At 37.1% G+C, this 17,675-nt stretch overlaps 1 protein-coding gene and 1 pseudogene across 3 annotated transcripts in view; both read left to right on the top strand.

Moving 5' to 3' along the window:
• The window catches only part of LOC114630049, a 3,631-nt pseudogene extending 1,730 nt beyond the window's left edge, over window positions 1-1,901 (top strand).
• Window positions 1-17,675, top strand: part of Magi2 (membrane associated guanylate kinase, WW and PDZ domain containing 2) — a 1,345,877-nt gene that overhangs the window by 491,639 nt on the left and 836,563 nt on the right. The gene's annotated exons all lie outside the window — the stretch shown is intronic.

Below are 17,675 nucleotides of genomic sequence, written 5' to 3'. Positions count from 1 at the left end.
AATAAAAGAAAAAAAAAGAAAAAGAAACAAAGTCGTTGTCAAGGAGTAGTTTGTGCCATGAAGGAGGCCTTTGGCTTTATTGAAAGAGATGATGTCGTAAAAGAGATATTCTTTCACTATAGTGAATTTAAAGGTGACCTAGAAACCCTGCAGCCTGGAGATGACGTGGAATTCACAATCAAGGACAGAAATGGTAAAGAAGTTGCAACAGATGTCAGACTATTGCCTCAAGGAACAGTCATTTTTGAAGATATCAGCATTGAACATTTTGAAGAAACTGTAACCAAAGTTATCCCAAAAGTACCCAGTAAAAACCAGAATGACCCATTGCCAGGACGAGTCAAAATTGACTTTGTGATTCCTAAAGAATTCCCTTTGGAGACAAAGACACAAAATCCAAAGTGACCCTGCTAGAAGGTGACCATGTTAGGTTTAATATTTCAACAGACCAACGTGACAAATTAGAACGAGCAACCAACATAGAGGTTCTATCAAATACATTTCAGTTCACTAATGAAGCTAAAAAGATGGGTGTGATTGCTGCCATGAGAGATGATTTTGGTTTCATCAAGTGTGTGGATCGTGATGCTCGAATGTTCTTCCACTTCAGTGAGATTCTAGATGGGAACCAGCTCCACATTGCAGATAAAGTAGAGTTTACTGTGGTTCCTGATATGTTCTCTGCCCAAAGAAATCATGCTATTAGGATTAAAAAACTTCTCAAGGGCACGGTTTCATTCCATTCCCATTCAGATCATCGTTTTCTGGGCACCATAGAAAAAGAAGCCACTTTTCCCAATCCTAAAACTACAAGCCCAAATAAAGGTAAAGACAAGGAGGCAGAAGATGGCATTATTGCTTATGATGACTGTAGGGTGAAACTGACTATTGCTTTTCAAGCCAAGGATGTGGAAGGATCTACTTCTCCTCAAATAGGAGATAAGGTTGAATTTAGTATTAGTGACAAACAGAGGCCTGGACAGCAGATTGCAACTTGTGTGAGACTTTTAGGTCGTAATTCTAACTCCAAAAGGCTCTTGGGTTATGTGGCAACTCTGAAAGATAATTTTGGATTTATTGAAACAGCTAATCATGATAAGGAAATACTTTTCCATTATAGTGAGCTCTCTGGTGATATTGATAGCCTGGAACTGGGAGACATGGTTGAATACAGCTTGTCCAAAGGCAAAGGCAATAAAATCAGTGCTGAGAAAGTAAACAAAACTCACTCAGTGAACGGCATTACTGAGGAAGCTAATCCCACCATCTACTCTGGTAAAGTCATTCGTCCTCTGAGAGGTGTTGATCCAACACAGATTGAGTACCAAGGAATGATTGAGATTGTGGAGGAGGGGGATATGAAAGGAGAAGTGTATCCTTTTGGCATAGTTGGGATGGCCAACAAAGGGGATTGCCTACAGAAAAGGGAGAGTGTCAAGTTCCAGTTGTGTGTACTTGGCCAAAATGCACAAACTATAGCCTACAACATCACACCCCTTCATAGGGCTACTGTGGAGTGTGTGAAAGGTCAGTTTGGCTTTATTAACTATGAAGTAGGAGATAGCAAAAAGCTCTTTTTCCATGTGAAAGAAGTTCAGGATGGCATTGAGCTACAGGCAGGAGACAAGGTAGAATTCTCAGTGATCCTTAATCAGCGCACTGGGAAATGCAGAGCCTGTAATGTTTGGCGAGTCTGTGAAGGCCCCAAAGCTGGTGCAGCTCCTCGACCTGATCGGTTGGTCAATCGCTTAAAGAACATCACCCTGGATAATGCCAGTGCTCCACGTCTAATGGTTCTTCATCAGTCAAGGGAACCAGATAACTCAATGGGATTTGGTGCAGAAAGAAAGATCCGTCAAGCTGGTGTCATGACTAACCACATACACAAAGCAGATCATTAATCCACTATGGTCAAGAAGGGGGGATTCTGGTGAAGGGTTCTGAATATTTTCCTCTTCATCCCTCCCAAAATCTGGAATACTTATTCTATTGAGCTATTACACCAGTTTTAACGCCTTCCTCATGTTATGTTTAAAGAAAAAATAAATAAATTTAAGAAACCATTTTAAAATTATGCACAGTTACGGCCTGGAAAACTTAAGGTGGCACCTTATAGTGTCTACTTAGGAGCTTTATTTGGTGCATTTAACACAACTGGTAACTGAAAATTCCACTTGGCCTGTGTAAGTGAACAATACAGACTGTTACTTTGTTGGCCCTATGAAATTCTGCACTCTAGTCAGTATATACTCTACCTTCATGACTTAACACTCAGCTGCATTCTTTTCCTTTTTTTCCCTGTTCATTATGTTTTAATTCTGAGGACCATAGGAAGGTAGAATATATTACTTTTAAAAATTGCAAAAATTTATATAGCAAACGATTTTCTTAAGTTGATGGCCAAATATTAAAATGTTATTTTCATATCATTTATAATCTAGTCACAATCCACTTAACGAAGTTTGATTACATTTCAGTGAAAACTATCTTCCAGAGTAGGTTTTTTTTTTTTCTTCCTGGGATGGAGGGGGTAAATAACTTTACTACAATTAGTATGTGTGGTGCAGAATTTCATGCAAATGAAGTGTGCCAGCAGTGTGATAATTTAAACATATTTAAACAAAAGAGGGATGTACAAAACTGCTGCTGCTTAGATCACTGCAGCGTCTAGGACCCGGTGTCTTTTACTGATTTAAAAACAAAATGAAAAAAAAAAAGTTGTGCCTGAAATGAATCCTGGTTTTTGTTTTTGTTTTTGTTTTAATAAATAGCCTCCTGGTTCCAGTGCCCTGTTTAATACAGGCACTCGATCCTTGGTGTAGCTTCTGTTCAACTTTGTATCACGGGAACGGATTGGCCTGATTTCTCTTGAATTGCCCCCAAACAGGGTCCCTGGCAAGTAGAGTGAAGGGTTTTTGTCTAAAGATGACAAGGGTCAGCTCAGGGGTTGTCAGGGAGGGCGCTTTCAAAATCTTCCTCCTTGTCATTTGAGGTTTTGAACTCTGGGTAAGAGGCCATTTATCTTTGTAAACAGAACATTTTTGCTTTCTCTGGTTTTACGTTAATGGCGAAAGAATGGAAGTGAATAAAGTTTTACTGATTTTTGAGAAAAAAAAAAGAATGAGATCCTCCACAGACACTTTTGGGAGGAGTCTCTTATAGCTCAGGATAGCCTAATATTCCCTATGTATCTAAGGGAGAAGTTGAATTTCTGCTCCTCTTGCCTCCACCTCCCCAGGGGGAAGATAGTAGGCAATTATCCCACACCCATTTATGCAGTGCAGGGCTTAAACCTCCAGTGTTATGCATGCTAAAGCATCCATTCTACCAAGGAAATTCTACTCAAGCTTCTTTATACCAAGTTGGCCTTGAAATTGCTGTTGTTCTACCTCTGTGTCCTACTTGGGTTAAAGGTTTGGAATATCATATCTAGTGTCAATGCCTTTTGAGTTTATGCTTATGACACTAATGATGACGAGAAATAGCAAATGAACATAATAAGCATGTAGCCCTGAGCCCACCAAACAATCTTCAGAAAAGTTGAGGGGGCTGGAGGTTGCCTTCTGTGAAAACTCTCAAAGGAAATAACTAGGAGACAGTACCTCAGTGCAGGTTAAATGTATTAAAATGTCTTAACAAAAATCACTGTTTTGTGTAATTGACTAAAACAAACTGAAAACTTCAGAGCAACCTCCTAGGTTGATTAATACCCAGAAGTATTGGAAAATGATGTGTCTGAAAACTATTTGAAAGGAAAGATCTATTCATCATACCTTCCTTTTGAACATTTTTCATTTAGCAGTTCCTGAGTTGTATCATGTGTGTATATGTGTGTGTACCAGAAAATAAAATGACAAACTTGAAGTCAATTGTTGCCCTGAGGGTTTAAGAAACACTCTAGAAAGTGATTAAGCCCGAGGAGGTTGTCATGAGAAAACATCAGTCTATAAGCACTGTGTCAGACTTGAGTGGCCAAGAGCTCGCCTGTAGTATCAAAATTGAAGATAGTTATGGGACTGAACATTTCCAGATGTGGAAACTAATAATAACTCCAGGTAGAGAGCATCATAATGGCCTTGAATTAGAAGACCATTGGTGCCAGTAATATTAAAATGGTCTCCAACAACACTATGCTGAGACAATATACTTAAAGGATTATTTTTGTTTATCCTTTGATATTTTTATATATAAGTATGAATATAATAATATAATGTATCTTGACAATATCCATCACAATTCCTCATACTACTTCTCCTCGATGCATTTCTATATTCCTATCATTTCTTCTATTTATTTTTTAAATAATTCACCAAGTCTGAATATGTGCATGGAGGAAAATGACTTCCCTGTCCCCCTCAGCTATGATAACATCTCAGAGGTCCTGCCCCAAACATATTGTAATGATCATTGGCTTGGTCTTATGTAGGCTTTGTGCAGGTAAATGGAACCTTTGTGAATTCACAAGTACAATTGTCATGGCATGTCCTCAAAAGAGTATATCAGAGCACTGCTCATCTTCCACCTCTTATGTCTTTCCTTTAATGTTTCTTGAACATTTTAGAGACTGATATAGAATTCCCATGAAGAGTTGAGCACTCAGTAGTCCTGTATTCTTAGCTCTTTGACCTCAGAATGACTGCTATCTAGTGAAAAAAGAAGCTTCTCTTACCAAGGTTATATAAGTGTAGATTTTTTGAAGAGAGTTTGAACTGTCCCTTTAACAAAACAAGCATAGTGGCCCCACTATAGCCTAAGACCTCCCTAGTTATAGGCATTTGACCATGATTACAGTATCAAACATGAATTTCCTCCTGTGAAGCAGGCCACATAGCCACTCACAAAGTAGTTGGTAAATTCTCAAACCTAGTCATGCCAATGTTACACCACTGGCAACATCTGGCTGGTCCATATTTAAGTATACAGAATCCATTGCTTGCTAAGTTCACTGATAACATTTTCCACTAGTATTCCACATATAGCTCCTGAATTATGGAAGCTCCTTAACAGGGCAGAAGTTTCCAGAATAGTTCCAGCTAAACTCTTTTATTTCTGAAAACAAAGTATGTGATGTCTTCACCCACAGAGCCTTACTACCTACTTATTGTGAGCAACCAAAAGCAATGGTAACAGCCTGAAAATACATTTATTTTATCTGCTCTGCTGCAGAGATCACAAAGACCATTCTCATCAGCTATTTCAATCCTGTGGTTTCTTTTCCTCATGATAGTCTAATACAGTTTGCTTGGCTCCAAACCTGAATGTTCTCCTGGGGAACTCACACTCAATTCTTATGCCTGCCATTCTTCTAAAGTAACAGTAGTTTAAAATCTCTGTTTCTCTAGACATGTCTCCTGCCAACCAGATCTTCTGATTGACTTATTTACAAATCTAGTCCCACTTGTTTCCTGTCCCTCTCCTCCACCTATTTCAGTTTAAGTCATCTTCATAGGAGAGGCATCAGATAGTTCTCTTCCCTTGACACAGTTCTTAAATCATCACCCAGTCGTTGATTGAAATCTAACGTTAGACATGTTTTGCAAGTGATCTTTAATATCTACAAGTTTCTTACACTTCTTTTGTATTTCTAGGCTTCTGTTTTTGCTGTTTCTCACTGGGTATTGAGCTGAGATATTCAGAACTTATGTGCAATTTAAGTCTTCTTTAAAACTATCAGCAACTCTGCACACCATTCTCAGTACTGCTACTGCATTAAAAATGAAAACAAGACAAGGCTGCCCTTTCTGAATGTCAGAGAACAGAGCCTAGATTCTTTGATGTGGCATGTAAGGTTACAGATGTATAAAAGAAGAAAAGAACCCTGCAGTACTTGCTTCCAATATTCATACTACCAACTTCATCACTCTGTTTTTGAGCTGTCTTATGATGTCATCAAAATGGCACAGAGTTCTGTAAGGGTGTTTTTACAGCCCGCTTCATTTTCTTTCATTCTTTTCTTTCCTTTTTTTAAATTGTTCTGTTTCATGTAGTTTTATTCCATTCTTTTGAATCAATCACCTCTACTTTCATAGTTCTTCTTACAAACTTAATTTTAAGCACCATTTCCTATGTGAACCCTTCCTGAATGTTCTCACAGAATGAACTTACTTTGTCTCTTTTATTATGACAAATGTCTCCTTATGCTATAAATGATTTATTAGATTTATCTGCTGTTCTAATAAGAAGTTCTTGGGCCTAGATACAGATCCGTTGGTAAATTGTTCCTATGCAAACCTGAGGATCTGACTTCAATTCCTAGAATCCATCTGAGAAAGCCAATATGGCGGTATGGATGTACTTACCATCCAAGCACTGAAGGATGCCAGAGAGAATAAGGCAGGCATCTCCCTGAGGCTCACTGAGCATCCATTCTGCCTACTCACTTCAAGCAAATGAGAGACCCTATTTCATAAAACAAGATGCTGACTCCTGTGAGGCATTGACCTCTGCCCTCTCCATGCACACAAACATAGTAACACACACCCACATATACATATTTGCAAATGTGCGCACACAGATAAATATATCAATTATTCTTAAATGTTGATGGTTATATCACTTTTCATAATGATTACTATTGATTCAGGACTGAGACAATGTTGTGGATGGATAAATGAATTCTATTTCAGGCAATGGAGGTAGTTTCAATTAACACGTGTTTGTTAAAGCTAAATAATGATTGGTACCACATTACACACTTAAATATGCACATTATTGTTTTAGTTTGTTTTTTTTCTTGATGTTGGTGTCTTGATTTTACGAATGAAGAAATGAAACTAAAAAGAATTAAAGACTACACCTGTGTCTCATAGATTATAAGTCAGTGGAATTTAAATTTCTGTTGTATGCCATACTTACAGTTCCATACCATATGACCACACATGAACTGCATATCAAGGATTAATACAAATCCCCTTTGTATTATTAAAAAACAGTCACCACAGTGGCAATGGCTGACTCAAAACCATTGGTATACGGAGACTGGCAGCAGGTGTCTTCTTCCAAAAGTTCTCTTTATAAAAGTCACCTTCCCACAACACATGTGAAGATGGTATATAAAACAACACATATCACATCCATTGTCAAGTCACTGTCTAAGCACACACATGCAATAATCATCTTTCATGTCACTAAAAAATTGTTCATCATACTATGTCAGCATGTCTGGGATTAAATAAAGAAATACATTCATAATTATGAAAAATAACTAAGACAAATTTAAGCTATGCTAAATTGAAGAGTAAAGGGGACTTTTTTTCCTTTAAAATAATTACAGATTTAAAGAAATTATATATATATAATCTTGGTCATTCTCCAATAGAGTAAGTTTTTATTTTGTAAAGAGATTTGTCTACCTTGTGTATGAAGATTCCCTTGGGCACTTAAAAGATAATTTTATTTATATGCATCCTTTCAAGGAAATGTTAAAATAGAACTCTAACGGCAGTTACACTGTATGGAATGGAATACCTAATTCAGTAAATGTACCGTGTGAATAGACTCTCCTTAGCATTCATTTCAGCTGCTGTAAAATTGTCAGCATGTTTGCAAAAATAAATTTCAGTTATTTTATTTGCAGCTGGTGGATGGCAGCATTCACGATCCTGCTTTCTTTAACAACTATGATTAAATCACTACCGGAGAGTCACACTCCAGACCCTTCTCTGCCTCTCCAACATGAACTCTGTCTTCTCACATTACTATAGTTGAAGAAGAGAGTGACCTCCAGCAATGAAGAGCCACAGAGCTGGAGTTAACATGGAAAGATTTCTCCAGGGCATTTTGTCCATTCCTAGTTAAATAATAAATAAAGTGATTCATAAGCAAAAATATGGAGCTTGTTATACTGACTCACTCCTACAGTCTCAGCACCTGGAAAAATAAAGAAGAATCAGCATGGGTTCTAGGACAGCCTGAGCTACAGAGTGAAACTTGTCTTAAAACAAACAAGCAAAGAAAAATGAAAGAAAACCTATGTTTGCAAGCAATAGTATTTCTACTACATGATATTTTATAAATGTCATCTATTTTCTGTTATTCTCAGAGTATTCAAGAATACAATTGTCTCATACAAATGATGTTCTACAGTTTGTAGGAAGCTGGCTTGTCTTTTTGTCATTGTAAAGTTGATAGAAAATATGACCCAGGATGCCATTTGTCCTTTAATCAAAATTGTTGAAAATTAATTTTTTGCCATATATGACCTGTCAGAATACACCCGGTGTTTTTCCCGTTTGACAGTATATTTCTGTGTGTATGGGAAAAATACATGAAACAGTAACTTTTCCCCAATGAGCAATATTATTGATTAAGGGAATCCATATCTAACCCCTCTAATGTCAAGAGTCAGTTTGATTGATCTTATATTTCTTAAGGAAAATACAAAAATAATTTTCAACACCTCAGGCCATGGAAGACAGAAATTTTTCAAAATTTTTCACAAAACTATATTTTTTGGATGGGGGAAATACACAAGTGGTGTAAAACATATTTGTTTTACTTTGCCAATAATTTGAGAGTAAGTTGTTCACACTGTGGAAAAGTCTAATTCATTTTAAACCTCAGCCTTCAGTCATCGGATTAACGTTGTGATTTGTAAGTGGAGACAGAGCAGCGCACGCAGGAAGAGCCACTTGTAAAGCACATCACTTAAAACTTCCCTAAAGACCTGTGTGCTAAGACCTGGTTCACCAGAGGTATGCAATTAAAAGGAGGTGATATCACTAAGAAATGGGAGCAGTAGGAGAAGTCAGGTTGTTGAAGTCGTGATTTTAAAGAAAATAAGAAAAGCCTCTTTCTCATCCTGCCTATGAAGTGAATAAGTGAGCCTACCACTTACTTACCTGCCATGACATGAACCTGGGCCACATGTAATAGAATCATCTGATCATGTACTAAAACCTCCAAACTTATAACCAAAATCAACCTTTATTCTTTCTGAGTTGATTGTATCAAGTATTTGTTACAGTACAGCAGAGTTGCTCACGCATTTATACTTGTCGGTTTTTAGTCTCTATGGCACTCTGTCTCAGCTAAACCATTTGAAGATATAAATAGTTGCTTGGGATCACAGTTTTGGGAGCTGTATTTCATGTTTATTTGGTCCATTGATTCTGGGCCCAAAAGAAGGTTGAAAAACATGGCATGAAGCATGCAGAGAATAGTGTTCCAACTCAATGTGATTTGGAGACAGGGAAAGTTAACTGACCATAATCTGCTCCATTCAGTAGAGCACCCCTTAGATAGCATAAGCTTCTGCTGACTTCCAAACCTCCTTATCCGTCAGTATTTTGTTACCTGTGTCCTCTTTTTCACAATTTTTTATATTACAATACAATTACATTATCTCCCCCTTCCTTTTCTTCTTTCTAACTCTTCCCATGTACCTCCTGTTCATTCTCAAATGCAGGCACCCATTTTTAATTACATAATGGACTCCAAATGAAGAATTCAGGTGAAGTTTCACTTGATTGATGTCAAGATTTGGTTTGATTGTCATATGCACCTGTTTTTAAATCTCTTATAAAATCTAAAATGTTTCCTGGGGCTCTCTGTGCATGTATATGAATATGGGCATGTTTATGATGGGATATTATTTTAGGGGTATCTAAAGGCTTCATGATCTTGCATTGAAAACCGTAGCTTATTTTTAGATGCTGTATAATTGGTTCTTCTGCCTCTCAGCAATCACCGTTTTGGCTGATCACAGACAATGAAGTTTTCGGATAAAAAAAAAATGTGAGCAGCTCCATGTTATATTATTGAAATGAAATAAAAAGAAAATCAAGAGAAGGCAAAATGTCCCCAATCAGAAATAAAATCATATATGAGACACGTGTGCTCTGACAGGGTTTTTGAATTGAATGTCTCAGCTCAAGGGCCACGCTTATATTTATTGTCGTTTTTATACAGGCAATGAGTACTCACTTCTAATCCAGTTAGTCTATTCACTATTATTCACTTGTACTATTCAGTTAGTATAAGACTGCAAAAGTGCCCTAACATTGAGTCTTTTTATGCTCTAACTTGGACCAATCCTTTGTAATGTCAATTATGGTGAAAAGATTCCTCTCAGGATGTTGGCTCATACAGATGCTCAGTAGCATCTTAGGGAAGGAAGTACTAGGACAGAATTTCTCTGCTGCAAATGTTCTACTGACTATATACTCGAGATTAATAGGGCCAATATAGAGAGGATTTTGTGGCTGTACCTAGGAGAAAGCCTTTCTTTTTTCTTCCTGTGTAGCATTTTATAGCAATTACCTTCTAGCAAAACCTTGGACCTAAATAAAATATGTTTTCAGTAGATATGTACATATCTATGAGATATAGAAGTATTTGGTATATTGCTGATTTTCACACAACATTTGATGATGAATTTGGTTTTTAGAACTTGATAGTTATTCTTAGTTCTTTGGTTATCTATTTTCCTTCTCTATGGATTTGGTTTTTAGGAACAACATGAGTTATTTTTAGTAGCTATTTTTTAAATCAGAGTATTAGTTATAAGTTGTATTTAATTTCTCACTTTATATATAATCTGCTCATTTTGGTATATTGTAGCAAGAAAGGATGGGGCCATCTCTATGTAAATGCTGGGGGTCGTGCTGCTGCAAAATCATCTTCTACAAGAGGACTTAATTGAGAACTGTCTGAGAGAACAAGGATTGCTGGTATAGACAATGCCAGCCAATCAGAAACTGATGTTTAAAAAAGATACTTTCGCCGGGCGGTGGTGGCGCACGCCTTTAATCCCAGCACTTGGGAGGCAGAGGCAGGAGGATTTCTGAGTTCGAGGCCAGCCTGGTCTACAGAGTGAGTTCCAGGACAGCCCGGGCTACACAGAGAAACCCTGTCTCGAAAAACCAAAAAAAAAAAACAAAAAACAAAAAAAAAAAACAAAAAAAAAACAAAAAAGATACTTTCTTGGGACCAATGGGGGAGTGAGCAGAGCGTATTACAGGAGCTTATAACAATGTTCAGACTTTGCTTCAGCATTTCTCAATGTTTCTGGAGTCTGTGTTGTTGACTGTGTGCCACCTGACCTCCAACCCCAAGGGCAGGTAGGATCAGGCAGTGAGTAGTCAGTAGTAGTAGTAGCACAGGCAACAGTATATTATTATAGTCATTTAATATCAAGATCAGAAGACCGAAACCTGACTCTTAGTTAAATGAAAAAAATTGAGATTTTCTGCATGATCAACAACGAACCCAGAGTTCACCAATAATTTTTTTTAGAGAATTACTGACGATTGCAATAACAGAGACAAGTCCATAGACTGCTAAAAACTACTGGTATATTAAATATCTCATAGTCTAGAGTGTTGTGTTTGTAAAACAAATCTAATGAAAATCATTTTCTTCTTAATTAATGTGGATAGAACCTTCTCTGCTATTTTGCAATAGTTATGGTATTATGCCTTGGCTCACAGAACCCTAACCATTACATTTATTTCAATTTCATTGTCTGATTCTCTTGTAATATACTTATAACCCCACCAAAGCCAGTATTTCATATATATCATCACTTTTTATTGTTTTAATTTTTTGTTATTCTTTAATCTTCTTTAACACTCTAGTTGTTATCCCCCTCCTGGTCCACCCTTCAACAGTTCCTCATCCCATTCCTCCTCCTCTGTCTCCACCCCACTAACCTCCCCCTCCCTGGGGTCTCCAGTCTCTCGTGGGTTAATTTCTTCTCACTCACTGAGGCCAGACCAGGGCCTCATATTAGCTAGTGTATGCCTCCTAGTTGGTGGCTCAGCATCTTAAGAGTTCTCTGATGTTCAGGTTATTGAGACTGCTGGTCTTCCTATGGGGTCGCCCTCCTCCTCAACTTCTTCCAACCTTTCCCTAATTCAACCACAGGGGTCCCCGGCTTCTGTCCATTGGTTGGTGTAAGTATCTGTATCTGGCTCTTTCAGCTGCTTGCTGGGCTTCTCAGAGGGCAGTAATGCTAGGCTCCTATCTGTAAGCACACCATATCATCAGTAATAGTGTCAGGCCTTCGGGCTCCCCCTGAGCTGGATCCCAATTTGGGCCAGTCATAGGACCTTCTTTTCCTCAGTCTCTTCTCTATTTTTTTTTTTTTGTCCCTGCAGTTATTTTAGACAGGGACAATTTGGGGTCACAGTTTTTCATAATCAGATAGCAAACCCATTCCTCTACTTGATGCCTTGTCTTTCTGCTGGAAGTGGACTCTACATGTTCCCTCTCACCATTGTTGGGCATTTCATCTAAGGTCCCTCCCTCTGAGTCCTGAGTGTCTCTCTCCTAAGTATCTTGTTTAGAACTAATATTACATTCATCTAAAACACCTTTCTCTTTCCTCTTTACTTAGAATGTTTTATTTGTCCTACTATGTATAGATTAATACTCCCTTCTCTGATATTCTCTTTGTGTCCCTCAGAGAAAGGGAGAGGGAAGAAAGGGAGGGAGGAACAGAGAGATGGAGGGAGGATGGAATGAAAGGAGGGGAAAGGGAAGGAAGGAAACCTCTATTCCTTCAGGGATGTTAAACACTAAAGCACAGATGTGGATAAAGTTACCCTAGGTTGCTGCTATCAGTTATCCAGGTCATTAAGAATGACCACAGAGAAGGAGGAGGAGCAGCAAGAGGATGAAAAAAGCAAGGAGGAAGATGAGGAGGAAAGAAAGATGATCCCAAAATTTATACAGCCCCCCAAATTGATACTAAATGTTTATTACAAACAAAGATTGCCCTCAGAATGTAAATAGGCCAAACAGTTAACTATGAGAAAAGGGAGAGAAAGATAAACCATTTCCTGTTCCCAAACTGAACCATTCTGCTTACAACAGAGAGTCTAGGACCCACTCTAAGGACCATATCAAGGGGACATGGAATGTGAAGTTTACCACAGCAACCTTTCTCAACCAATACCATGTGTTCTGATGACCCTAATTCACACCCTAGATAGAATTTGAAAGAGCTGGGTTACAAAAAGAATGCTGATTTACTCCTGGTCCCCTGAATCTACAATTTCCATCTTATTTGCTAAAATTAGTCAGTATTTGAATTATGTTCCATACTAAAACAAGAATAAGTGATACTTATTTTTTTAAGATATATGTCTTGGTTAGGGTTTCTATTGCTGCAATGAAACACCATGACCAAAAAGCAAGTTGAGAGGGAAAGGATTCATTAGGCTTACACTTCCACATCAGCGTTCATCAGTAAAGGAAGTCAAAATCTGAATTCAAATGGGGCATGATCCTGATGCAGCAGCCATGGATGGACATTTCTTACTGGCTTATTCCTCATAGCTTGCTCACCCTGCTTTCTCATAGAATCCAGGACCACCAGCCAGAATGGTACCACCCTCATCACTCACTAAGACAATGCCTTACCTCTCAATCTTATGGAGGCATTTTCTCAATTGAAGCTTCCTCTTTCAGACATTCTACTTTGTGTGTCAAGCTGACATAAGCCATACACATAGCCATCACAGTATCTTATTTTTCTAATATTTTAATATGTATTATGGGCTTAATAGGGAAGTTAGGAGTAGCTTAGAAAGAAATGAGTAATATTAAATTGTCACTTTTCTACTTTAAATTTAATTTTACTGATATAAATCTCTTCTGTTGTTTTAGAAAATGGCTTATGTATTTAAAATATTCTTTCCACATTCCTAAATTCAAACAATTATCCTTGCATTTATCTCTTCATATACCGTGTCTTTAAAATTGAGAAGAAACATCTCTGTTGAATTCTCTATTTTCCAAGAACACTCCACACTTTCACATTTTAATCATATGACTTTATTCTGATTCTAGTTTCACACAAAGAAACATTTTTGGGGTGCTGGAGACATAGCTCAGAGGTTAGAAGCACTTGTAGAGTCCTAAGTTTGGGTTCTCATTGCCAAGATAGTCGCAGTCTGCCATCTATAACTGAAGTTCCAGGGGGTCAGATACCTTCTTTTGTCTTCTAGAGTCAACAAATATGCACATGGTGCATATACATACATATAAGCAAAACACTGATTTAAAAATGGAAAATGAATAAATCTAAGAGACTTTTAAAAAAGAAATATCTTTCATACCTGCATATGTCATTATTCGTGTTTTTTTCTGATTTTCCTTCCAATCTTCTTCCCTCTCTTTCTTTGGTTCTTTTCAACTACAAATGACTCTTCTTCTATGAGTCAGATACTCTTCTAGGTATGGAAGGTATGCATTTGGCAAGGCACACTGTTCTGACTATTGCAATGTTTTCATTTTTAGTGAAAAATGCACAATTACAGACAAGCTAAGAGAATCTCTTCTGAGGGGTTGGCCACTGTCTGGGGTATAGCCCATTGCTGTTGCCTCCATAAACATCATGGGCTTTACTCTTCGGTGATATGACAGAAGGAAAGCAGCAGACTATACCACACGTCCCTTAAATTAGAGAAGATTTATTATTTATAATTCATGGGGCACTTGTTACAGCCTGAAGCGCATCTGTCAGCAGTGACAGCATCCCAGATGCTTGTGCTCTGTACGATCAACCTGGCATCTAAATTATGAAAAAAAAATTCTGAAAGGGCATTCTAAGTAGAGAAAACAGCATGGATAAAAGCATGAAGGTGAGCAATAATCAATTATGTAGTACTTACTAATTGTCAGGCAATGATCTCAGTATGGGACATAAATTATCAAGTTAATCATCCTAACCTTCAGAGCACAGGCACAAAGAGCCCAAGTGACTGCTGGTAGTGTGGTCAGGCTTGAACCAGGTACTCAACAGCACTCAGGCCATGCTGAACCTTAAATATACAGTGACAAGACTTATTGAGAGATGATTAAAACAAGATTCTACAAGTGAGGGTGGTTGGCTTGGATGATACCGTGTCATCCTTAATGAAGACAGAAAAAGATGAGCTCTGGGAGAGAATAAAAATGATTTTAGAAATGCTAACTGTGGGGTTTTTAGAGTATATTAAATGGGGGAAGCTAATAAACAATGAAAAATAAAGGTATTAAATCCAAGGACTATAAGCCTAGAATAATATTGTGAGAATCAGATGTAGTATATACAAACTGAGGAGGAGGAGGAGAAAATGGGTTAAAAATGTCTGTAGAGTCAGAAAATGATGCCTACTGATGGGCATAGAACCTAGAGGAGAAATAGCACATAGTAGGTAGATGGGGGAAGGGAGTCCAGAAAAAACAGAAGCAGTTATAAAATAAGAGGAAAAAAATATTGTGTGCTGTAGAATTTAATGCTTTCTGTTTATCTTATAGACTAGTCTTTCCCTTTGAATGTTTATAAACAATGAACATTTTACAACTGTATTATCACTCAGTAGAATATACATGTAGTGTTAATTGTATATTCCCCTGAGTAAAAAGCAAATGTTTTCTCTCATGCTTCATATCCCCTAGTATTATTGATTTTTTTCATAGATTTTTAAAAAATGTTATACTAACTTTGAATTGAACATTATCTGTAATTTGCTTCTGTCATCTTTCTTTACCTCAAAATCTCTTATTTCATCACAGCTTCTAATATTTTGGAGCCTCTAAAAAAAAAATGCTGTTCTTAGGTATAAAATTTACCCTTCTGTGTTTAGAGTCATATGTAATATTTATGTCATGGACCAAGGAGTTACCAGGCATAGAACACGTTTGGTCACCTCATGAATCATTTGCTACTTTTTATAATTAACTGTTCTGCCAATTATATATCCTAAATGAAGTTCAAGAGATGTTATTCAAATGAAACAAAGAATGATATTCACATGGGATATGGAATTTATCACCAGTTCTCAGGGTTTCAAATTTTTCAACCTTTTCAGAGATTTTAGTTTGCTGTATTTGAAATTTGGTAATTTAATCCATGTTAATTCAGTCATCATTTTCTCTTACCAACTTCTTGCATGCCCACAGCCTCCTTGCGGCTTATGGTCTGTAAAAGATGAATGTAGAGAGTGCACTGTGTGACACTGAATAGAATAACAGGTAGAGATCTCCAAATGTCTAATAATCATCTATTATTAAAAGTGACTAGCTAGTTTTGCTGCTTATCCAGTCTCAATAACTGTGATATCCTGTAAGAGTCTCTGTCCATTATCTGTCAATCTGTTTTTCTCTGTGTGTCTCTCTGTCTGTGTATGTCTCTTTCTGTGACTGTCTCAGTCTTTTCTCTGTATCTATGCTACTGTCTCTGTACTTTCTCTCTCTCTCTCTCTCTCTCTCTCTCTCTCTCTCTCTCTTTCTCTCTCTCTCTCACATACACACACACACACACAAACACACAAACACACCCCTATACAGAGGTTTTTATTTTTTAATTGTTAATCCACAGATGGGTGACAATAAGAGTTTTTGTTGAAATTTCTGTTAAAGGGTATGTTTAAAAGTATGGCATTAAATTTCTGAAACTAAGAGAAAGAATTCATGATAACATCTTATTTGTTCCTTCTCTATAGTTTCGAATTGTTAATATGGATACTGATACTGTATTCTAATAATTGTGGCAGTTAGTCCAAGACGGTGATGGAGCTTAAGATTCATGGACCCACATTTTCAGAGACCCCGAGAAAGAAGACCTAGAAACATGTTCACCTATGTGTAGGTTTTTATAAAAGTTGAGAAAGATACACTAACAGAAACCTGACAAGACTGCTGTCTTCTTTTTCTCTTACTTCATTTTTCTCCAAATGGAGCAGCCACAGGAATGTGAACACTTCAGTCAAGGACGAGTTAACCTTGAACACTGTGTGTTAGATACAGACATTCCCGGGATCCTGTCTCTAACGTGTGTCAATGTATCACATACTATCTCAATTGCTCCTCTATTCTTTCTTGAGTATTTAGCTTTTCTCAAATTCCAGTGTTTGTTTTCTTGGTTGCCTGGAAAAATTGCCATCAAGAAGCCAGTTGATAGATTGTACCATTGATGTATTTATTTAATATATTTTCTAGTCATAGGACATATACTTCTAAATAAAAGGAAAGCTGGCCCACTTCACACATGCAATCCACTAATTGGTTGTATTGGCCTCTGTATGTAAGATTGGCCATAGCTTTCTCATTTCATCCTTGGTATCATGAGCTGAATGATGCTGGAAGGTGAAGTATGCTCTGTTCATCTGAATGGCTGCCATTTTTAACTGCCATGCACTTGATTCTTTGAATGTGATCAAAGATGGTCTAAAGAGATGACTAGAAACAGATGCATTTCTATCAGCTTATTTGAGCTAATAAATATTAAATTGGTTTGTCCCAAAAGATAATAATTTTGCTATGAAATGATTTATTTTATAATCAGATGGCGTGGATGGAACAGAACCATGAAATGCTCACTAAATGACTATTTTACCATCCAGAAATCTCAGAGAACTCATATCCTCTTTTTACACATGGTACGGATAGGCCTCACTTTGGTATTATTTATTCTGAGTGTGAAACTCTAAGAAACCTAAACATCATTTTAAAACAAATAGTATAGCTTCTTTTGCATTCATATTCAGAGACTGTGTATTTAGAGAACAGTACAAATAACAACTATAAAGTTGTCTAAAAGGAAATGAAAAAGTAAATATTATTTTAATAATTTGTATGATTCTTCTTGGTTTTACACTTCCTATAAAGTCTTCAAAATGCCTGCTTGTATATGTGGTAAATTTGGGTAGACTATTTCATTGAATTTTAGTTTTCCTTATTGCTGG

This window comes from Grammomys surdaster, unplaced genomic scaffold (assembly GCF_004785775.1).
Source record: "Grammomys surdaster isolate TR1022 unplaced genomic scaffold, NIH_TR_1.0 325, whole genome shotgun sequence".
Lineage (NCBI taxonomy): Eukaryota > Metazoa > Chordata > Mammalia > Rodentia > Muridae > Grammomys > Grammomys surdaster.
This window is presented reverse-complemented; position numbering and strand designations above follow the sequence as displayed.